This window comes from Pinus tabuliformis, chromosome 6, assembly GCF_031772625.1.
Source record: "Pinus tabuliformis cultivar Carrire ecotype Pingquan chromosome 6, CPIR1, whole genome shotgun sequence".
Lineage (NCBI taxonomy): Eukaryota > Viridiplantae > Streptophyta > Pinopsida > Pinales > Pinaceae > Pinus > Pinus tabuliformis.
The window spans coordinates 415380990-415389505 of NC_142292.1; positions in this window are offsets into that span (position 1 = coordinate 415380990).

The following is an 8516-nucleotide window of genomic DNA, read 5'->3' on the forward strand; positions in this document are numbered from 1 at the left end:
GATTCACAGAAGTTAACCCAGAACCCCGGGTGACCCAGGGAGAGCCTAGAGAGGCAGCAGGTGCACCAGAGTTACCGAAGTCCCCATGCACACCGCGAACACAGAAAAACAAATAGCCAATGGGGCCAGTCCAGGTATCACCATGCAACCTAAGAGTTAGTAAATTGTCACTGACAGAGAAGGGCAAAGTTGTCACCGCTGAAACAGAGGAGGAGGAGGAAGATTTGCAAGCCCTAATAGCCCAAATTGAGGCACAGGACGATGAGGCGGAGAATATATCCCAATCACTATCGGAAATAGAGTTACCCCCCTACATTCCCCTATGGAAAGGGACAGCCAAAATACCGAAGGACCTAGAAGCCACGAAGAGTGCGCTCCAGATCCCGCTTCTTCCGGATAGGATAAGATTTGATGGTCCGCCGTTGGGATGGGTACCAAACATCATATTTGAAGATTGGGACCTCGCGGATAATGAGAAGTTCCCACAGTTGGCCGCGGAGAAATTACTGCAGCAGAAATGGTTGCGTGGTGTGGAGATGGTTGGGTTACTCCATCTGTAGTGGATACCCCACTACCACCGCGTGCCCATCACAATTTTTGTAATCTGGAAACTACTGTGTCTTGTACATGATGGATATCTATGGCTAGATGAGCTGATTCCTATCACGAATGACTTAATTCACCGAATATCATGACTACCTATTAAAGGAAGCAATCCCGCAGACATCGCAGGAAAGAGCAGTGACTTGGGCCTCGCAGAAGCTACGAAGGCCAAATATAAGCTAGAGAAGAGGAAGCAAGGGTATGTAATAGAAAGCATCAAGGACCGAGGGGTGTGCGTAGCCACCGAGCTACTAACCAGCAAGCTCATGAGGAAATGTCGTGTAGATGAAGTGCCAGCATCTGTAATTGCGTTGGTGGAGTAGTGTGCAGAAGGGGTCCAGTTCAACTGGGTGCAGTTTCTCTGCGAGGAATTTTTTACAAATTGAAGGGAAGCCCACGACCAGGGTAAGACCTTCCACTACGCGTGGTTGCTATTATCCATCCTGCTGGTGTCCAAGGAGCTATCGGCGACCAGCCAGTTTCCCACCATTAACAGGAACCTACCCAAGGCCGTGAGGTACACCTCGCTCTGGGCAACGAAAGACGCGGTACGGATTCGAGAGATAAAAGTGCTTTGGGAATTCATAGAGTTGAGTTTATGAACATGGATCCACCACAGGCCGCGCTTGTCCCTGACAGTATATAACAGTTTACAAAGTGCAGTAGAATTCAAGGCGGATATGCATAACTTATATATTTGGGCGCACAAGGATCTAGCCTAAGAATGGGTAAAATTGTCATTCATTGCCACAGATGATACGATCTTCGTAGTCATGACATCATGGTCCCTAGAGTCGCGCGCCCCAAACTTGGCGGAACTGGAAAAGATCGCAGCACAGTAGAGGAAGAGGGAGACTAAGCTATACATCATGAAGTTGGCGGAGACAAAACGTTAAGAACAAGACACGACCACGTAGAAGAAGATGGTTGAGGCAGTAGAAATCGAGCATATGGTACGAATCACAACCGCGCCCACTGAGGAAACCAAGGTAGGTTGGGAAATGTCCATGGAGCAGGACATACAAGGGGAGGAGGAGACACCGGAATGCATGGACCTTACAAAAAAAGTGACTCAAACCAAGAGGTCATGCGTCTAGGAGCAGCCACCCACATGCAAAAGGACAAAGACAACAAAGACTGCGAAGGGACACCTCATTGACAGTAGCGAACCAGTTCGTGAAGTCACTAAGGATGCTTTGAAGGAGTTAATGACGGAGCAGACCATTGTGTTAGGGGCGCTCAGAGTGTAGTTGTAGGCATTACAGGTGTGACCCCAAGGAGAAATGACACCGCACCTTGCGGAAGGTATTGTCGAAGCTGAGAAGATGGTGTGTGTCCAAAAAATGAACACTTTGGTGTTGCCAAAAGGCGTCGTCTTCGCAGAAGGCGTCGTCTTCGTAGAAGGCGTCATCTTCACAAAACCCGAAGGAGACATGAGGGGCTGGGGATTGAATTTGGTCACCCTTCCCAGAGAAACCCTATACCAGCTGCATGATGGGGTAATTGTAGAGCTTCGCACCAAGGAGGGTCGCGCTCTCCAAATTTTAAGTGAGAAGAAGGACAAGTTAGAATAGCTTAGCCTGCAGTGCAACCGCATGGTCGCCCAAAACCAAGGGTTAGAACATGCAGTGGAAGAAGCATGTAGTAGCATCCCGGCCAATGGCACTCCCCACCACGGAAAAAATTCATCAACTGGCAGCAAGAGCCCACAAGACCCAGGAGGAGGCCGCAAAGGTTCAGTTGAAGCTGAACATGTAGATCGCAGAGCTGCGAATGAATATGTCGTCCTCTACGCCCCCGGAAGTCAAAGAGAAGCATCGTCGTGCCATTCAATCGGGGTTGGAAGAAATAGAGCATGTTCTCCAGTACTGCATAGGGTTGTTGGACTAGTCACTCGTCACCCTCACTTCATTACAAGAGGACCCAACGCTACAATAGTTAGAAATAGAAGCACAAAAACTACAACAGGCCTATGAAAATGTTCAGGGGACACCACAAAAAGTTGTCCTTACCCAGCAACTGGCCAAGATGAGGGAGGCCCAGGCTTTGAAAGAACAGGTGGACACCGCATGATAGAAAGTAGTAGGGCTTAAAGAACGCATCCAACCTTGGCTCGAAGAAGCATTCACAGTCACCGCCATGATCGAGGAGAATCTAGCCCAGATGTAAGACACATATGCAAAAAGGAAAGAGGGGGCCTATGACAATGATGCATCGAAGATTCATGCACACATGATACAGCAGACAGTGGAGGAATGTGTGGTAGATATAAGTGAATCGTAGAGATTGTTGGATGAACTTCGCGCAAAGATCACCGTACTGGCCAAGTGACTCGGGATGAGTCACAATGTTTATGTTGGGGGCCTGTTGGGTAGTGGATCCCCCGCGTAACAGTTTTGGTGCTTAAAGCCCACAAATTTGGGTATTAATATTTTAAACGCTCTGCGAAGTGCACAGAGCGTGAGTTTTAATGAGACAAGTCAAAGGATATTCTGCCCTAAAATATTGTAATTTAATCTAGAATGTGTCAGCTTGGGAATGTATAAATAGAGCGAGGCTTTAAGTGTAGAAGGTAGCTTGGTTGAGATCTAAAGTGTATGGGTTTCTAAAAGTAATAGTTGATCTAAGTCTATAAGTTGGAGTTGCGAGTCGTAGTAGTAGAAGAGGCTCTACGGCTATGTGCACAGAGGCCTAGTAGAGTCCGTAGCTGTGTGCGCGGACCCCTATAGCTGAGTGCACAGGGTAGGAAGAAGATTGTAACTAGAAAAAGCATTAATAAAGATAAGTTGGTTTTGGAATATTGCATATTTGTTTCTATATTCTGGTCTATGCATGTGTTATAGTTTATGATTGTGCGTGTATCTGTTTATGTTAATTTATAACTGAAAGTATTAGACCTACTTAATTTAATTCAAAATATATAATAATACTAAGCACAGAAAGGGGTAAAGAACATTCGCTCTCATTATCTTAATTGTGTAAAGGTAGTTGCACTGAACAGACAGTTGCGCGGAAGTAGCGTAGTGCATAGGATCGGTTCGCGAGCTTCCCAGACCTCATCAAGACATCCCTAGGGTGCGGAAACTTGGTTCCAACACCCTCCCATACTACCTCAGGTGAGACCTCATTCCATGCTCCATGGACTGTTGCCGAAAGGGCCAATAGTTCGGGATTTATTTGGCTAAAACACTCTGAACCTGGGTCAGGCCCCTTCAAGCCAACAGAGTTCCTATCATGAATCAAGAGGAGTTGTAGAAGGAAAGGGATTTCTAAGCATTAAGGAGGGAAATAATAGTTGAAGAGTGACATGCAAGAAAGTTGCAGGAAGTTAGGATTAGAAGAAAGGAGTTGCAATGCATTGGTGATGATATCAGGAGTTCAGTAGTGAGGAATAGAGAAATGGAAACTTTGGATTTACGAAATGGAAGCAAGGGAGAACGTTATTTTTTTGGCAAAATAGGAGCAGCTAGTGGAAGCAAAAGTGGAAGTGGAATGGAAGGATCAAAAGCAGTTACTCTAATGCACGAGGAGAAGGGAGGATTCTGAACGCCTTAGCCAGATGCCTGACTAATTAGAACAGCATATAAAGATACTTTGATAGACAATGATTTGCTTTTTGTGATGAAGCGACTTTTCTTTGAGGATGAATGAATACTCGAATGTAGAACTCTATAGCCCATCAGCAAGACTCTGCCTCTCCCTGACATTCCCCTCATGCTATATCAAAGTCTGAATTTTCTCTTTTCAAAGGTATGCAAATTCCTTAAAATTCAATTATCAGTTAAGGGTAAAAGTAGTTCTAGTGGTGTTATTCAATCGAGTACAACTAGTTGTTCTCAACTAGGTTCCCAAGGATTCACACTTGTTTCTTCAACAAAAGAAACTATGGCTAGAGTCATAGCTAGTTCACCTACCAGATACCTGGAGTTCACATGAAAGGGGGGTGAGGATGTTGAGCAACATTGGTATCTGTGTGAAGGTATTTGGAAAGGTTGTCAGACTTCAGATGCTACTAAGCTCATTGAATTTCAATCTACATTGTGGGATCAAGCATTGAGGTGGTTTATAAAACGGATTGATGTTAACCCCAATGCTGGTATCAATAAGGCTAAACAAGAATTTATTCAAGAATTTAATTTACCACAGTTGAATCAACAACAACTGGTAGAATTGTTGGATATTCATGAACAAGAAGGAGAATTTTCTTGACAATGCATGTAGGGATTCAAATATGCTATTAGTAAATTAACTTATCCTATTGATCCCCATCATCAGAGAGATTATTTTATCAAGGTTTTGTTAACAATGAGTTGTATTCAGTTATCTTAGCAAAAGGTCAAGACACTTCAAGATGCTTTGGATAAAGCAATGAAAATAGAGGGTATGGCTAGTTATCTGCAATATTTCAAAGTTGATGGGCCTTCAACATATTCTACTATTATGGGCCTCCATAATTAGATTACTACATTGACAGACAAGATAAAAGAGTTGGCATATTTATGTCCCATGAGACCTAATGTTTTGTGTACCCACTTCCTGTTCGAGGGACATCATGTTACAAAATCCCATGACTGAGAGGACCAGGATCATGTAGTGCCCCTATGAGACCTCCATCACCGCAATCTCCTAGAGCTGCTCAAATCTCCTCTGCTCTTCCCTATCAAGGTCATACACAATTCCAATCATTTCTAGCCCTCAAGGTATGTCTGCAAGTGATTATTGTCATATATGTCGAAGTTTTGGTCGTTTACCCTAGTTTTGCCCTATTTTGTAGAAGTATTCCAACGTTTCGAATAACTTGTTTTCTGATTTTTGTGGATCACCTAACCACCACACGGATCAATGTTGGTCCTTGAATGCTCTAGCGGACCACCTTGACCATTCTTCTTTCTGTGTTAATGAGACTCCTTTAGGGTGAGGTTGAGGAGCTACGGGCGGGGGGGGAGGATAGACGAAAGAGGCCCGATTAGGTGCTATAACTGTGATCAAGAAGGCCATGTTGTGAGGGAATGTCCTTTTCCGAAGAGACCATGGTGTTCAAAATGTCAAGTAAATACGCATGAAAATGAAGATTTCCTTGAACTTATTACTTTATGGGAGGAGTGAAACCAGGACAAAGGAGCTAATTTAGTTTGTGCAGAGCCCCAGGATCCTAATCCTTCAACACAGCCAAATATCAATGTTGTCACGAGAGGAGGAAAGAAGACGAGAGTTGATATTGGAATTCCTGATCAACCAGTTGTTATAAGAAATGCATTTCCAAAGAAATCATATGATCCAAATCAACAAAAGGAGTATTATAGGGATGCAGCCAAAATTTTCCATGAGTTAATGTCTTCACAAGGATCTTTCAATGAACTGTAGGAGAAATTAAAGGCTTGAGAGGAGAATTATTTCGCAAAACCTTCCCAACCTATAATGGATTGGTTTAGGTTATTCTTACACATTATGAGTGATGAGAAGCTTAATGGTCAGTTGTGGAAAGGTTGAAGACTATTGTTAAGGATGGTGTGTACTCTAAGGAACCAATTTCTACAAACTTACCTGAGAGGCATTCTAGACGGGTAAGGAGGAATAAGAATCAGACTTGAAGGGAGTTTTAGGTAGATGCTTAGATTAAAGGGTTTCAAATCAAGGAATCCATGCTGGATTTGGGATTAGATGTTATTATATTACCAAGGAAAACTTGGGGAGCTCTCAGAAAACCCAAGTTGGTATATTCCCCTATTCAGTTGTGGATGGAAACCACTACTACATTCTTCCTGCTGGAAGATTAGAAGACATTGAGATTGATATAAAAGGTGTTAAAACTTATGAATATTTCAAAGATATTGATATTATTGGGGATAAATATCCATATTGGCTTTATTGGGCATTGACTGGGGTTTTGAGAATTATGCATTCATTAATTTGCAGTGAGAGACTATGAATTTTGAAGTGGATGGTATGTGTGTTATACAGCCTCTGGATCCTTATCAGGGTTTGAGATTTACCGAACCTATGCATGATGGTAGATCTCATAATTGGGTGTACAAATTGTATCAATTGACTACTGGGAAGCGATAATATTATATTAACCCCACAATAGTCGGTTCTATTATTTGGCAGAGTATTCAAAGTACTGAAGTCGTCTCTAAGGCTGCGATGGAAGATTGGAAACAAGGTGTTCATGAAATAAACTCTCGATATTGTACTACTATTTGATGTGTACGCTGGATTGGTACCAAGGTACGCGAGTATCCTATCTTTAATGGTACTAATTATTTTGTAAAATTTATTAAAGAAAATTATTCTTGCATAAAAGAATGTTAAAAGATCCTTGTAATGAGTGTTGCTTTGAAGGTGACTCGCGCAAGATGGTGGGTAGCTCACTAAGATCAGCTACAAGAATGGAACAATATTAAGGTTTTTTTGTTATATCAATTTCTCCACCAAATGAGATTTTGAGTAATATTCCTATTTATAATGGTCGTACTTCTCCGCAAGACCATGTTGCACATTGTTCTTTTGTATGGAGGGTTGATGGCCTAACAGTTAAAATGTGGCCGCGTCTATTTTTTCATTCTTTCGAAAGTTTTCTGCAAGCTTGGTATTTTCACGAGGAGCTAAAATGCCAGACAACACATTCGGATATATTGACACCTCAATTTTGTAGAGACTTTTTTTTTTCCAATGTTGATGAAAAGATGACACAAGTTATTATAGTTATTAGAGGAATCTTGTTTTCAGGTGAGGATGCATTAGCAGAATGCAGCAGGTATGGAGACTTTGCAAACCAGTATGACTCGGTGTTTCATAAAGCTGTTGGTTTTGGTAAAGTTAAAAAGACCCAGATGATTATTTAGAGGAATTAAGGAACCTATCTTTCAAAGAGTCTGAAGGGGAGCGAAAAATTAAAGAGGATCTTGTATGTGATGGTCCGCATCTACAACTGCTTAAGTTGAAGAAAATGAATATTGGAACAAAAGATAGGTCAAAGCTTACATCTATTGGAGATTATTGGGATGATCAAAACACGTAGGAAATTTTTTATCTGCTTAAAGAATATGAGGATTTATTTCCCGGTTCCATATCAAAATTGAAGGGAATGATCTGGGATAAATGAAAATAGCATTGAAGCCAAATGCAAAAATCGTTAATCATTGACCTTACAAGTTGAATCCACGAGTCAAGGAGAAATTCAAGAGACAAGTTGACAAAATGTTGGTTGTTGGCCTTATATTCCCTATGGATGAAACTGAATGGATAAGTCTTATTTTCATCTACTATAAGTAGGATTCAAATGAAATCAAGGTATGTGTTGATTTTTGTAGTCTCATTAATGCATGTGTACATGATCCATTTCCAACCCTTTTAAGTGACAAAGTCTTGGACAATGTTGGGGGAAATGAAGCTTAATCTTTTACCGATGGCTTCTCGGGATATCATCAAGTACGCATTACAGAAGAAGATACGAAGAAGACCACATTCACCACTAAATGGGGGTAATATTCATATAATTTTATGGATTTTGAATTGAAGAATGCTCTAGTTGTCTTCTCCCATATTGTTATTGTTGCTTTTCGTGAATATATACACAAGTTCCTCGAAGTTTACATGGATGATTGGATTGTTTATAGTTTTCTTAAGAATCAACCTAGCTTGTTGAGGTTTATGTTTGAGAGGTGCAGGCAACTCCAAATATCATTGAACCTAAAGAATTGCATTTTTTCTATGCCTTTAGGAACATTATTGTGGAACATTATTTGCATGGAGGGAGTCTATGTGGATCCTGCTAAAGTTGCGGTGATATTGAATATGTCGCCACCCACCTCAGTCTAATATTTGCCTTCAACTTGGGGCCATACTGGGTATTATCGCATATTCATAAGAAATCATGCTTCAAATACATCTCTGGTTGAGAGCCTCCTTAA